Consider the following 1,162-nt stretch of genomic DNA (forward strand, 5'->3'; position numbering starts at 1 on the left):
CCATATTTTCTTGTTTTCTTCTCTTTCATATGAGCAGGAACCAAGACAAAGGCATTCTTGTTGAAGCTGACCCTGAACCTGAAAGGACCTTGAAGCAAAAGCTAAGAGAAGCTAAGGCACAACTCTCTGTAGAGGACCTAACCGAATTTTTCAAAGAAGAAGAACCCATGGCAGCCGAAAATAACAACAATGCCAACAATGCAAGGAAGGTGCTTGGTGACTTTACTGCACCTACTCCCGACTTCTATGGGAGAAGCATCTCTATCCCTGCCATTGGAGCAAACAACTTTGAGCTTAAGCCTCAATTAGTTTCTCTAATGCAACAGAATTGCAAGTTCCATGGACTTCCATTGGAAGATCCTCATCAGTTTTTAGCTGAATTCTTGCAAATCTGTGACACTGTCAAGACTAATGGGGTTGACCCTGAGGTCTACAGACTTATGCTATTCCCTTTTGCTGTAAGAGACAGAGCTAGGATATGGTTGGACTCACAACCTAAAGAAAGCCTGGACTCATGGGAAAAGCTAGTCAATGCCTTCTTGGCAAAGTTCTTTCCACCTCAAAAATTGAGTAAGCTTAGAGTGGAAGTCCAAACCTTCAGACAGAAGGATGGAGAATCCCTCTATGAAGCTTGGGAAAGATACAAACAATTAATCAGAAAATGTCCTTCTGACATGCTTTCTGAATGGAGCATCATAGGTATTTTCTATGATGGTCTCTCTGAACTATCTAAGATGTCCTTGGATAGCTCTGCTGGAGGATCTCTTCATCTGAAGAAGACGCCTACAGAAGCTCAAGAGCTAATTGAAATGGTTGCAAATAACCAATTCATGTACACTTCTGAAAGGAATCCTGTGAACAATGGGACAAATCAGAAGAAAGGAGTTCTTGAAATTGATACTCTGAATGCCATATTGGCTCAGAACAAAATATTGACTCAACAAGTCAATTTGATTTCTCAAAGTCTGTCTGGAATGCAAAATGCACCAAGCAGTAATAAGGATGCTTCATCTAAAGAAGAAGCTTATGATCCTGAGAACCCTTCAATGGAAGAGGTGAATTACATGGGAGAACCCTATGGAAACACCTATAATTCTTCATGGAGAAATCACCCAAATTTCTCATGGAAGAATCAAGAGAGACCTCAACAAGGTTTCAACAA

The 1,162-nt window shown here is 40.7% G+C and overlaps 1 non-coding gene across 1 annotated transcript; it reads right to left on the bottom strand.

Annotated features, from left to right (window-relative positions):
* Nucleotides 1-572: 572 nt before the first annotated feature.
* On the bottom strand, nucleotides 573-680 carry LOC130955643 (small nucleolar RNA R71). The gene has a single exon (XR_009076835.1). It is a non-coding gene; the product is annotated as a small nucleolar RNA R71 (small nucleolar RNA).
* Between the last annotated feature and the right edge of the window lie 482 nt (nucleotides 681-1,162).

Source organism: Arachis stenosperma, chromosome 1 (assembly GCF_014773155.1).
Source record: "Arachis stenosperma cultivar V10309 chromosome 1, arast.V10309.gnm1.PFL2, whole genome shotgun sequence".
Taxonomy (NCBI): domain Eukaryota; kingdom Viridiplantae; phylum Streptophyta; class Magnoliopsida; order Fabales; family Fabaceae; genus Arachis; species Arachis stenosperma.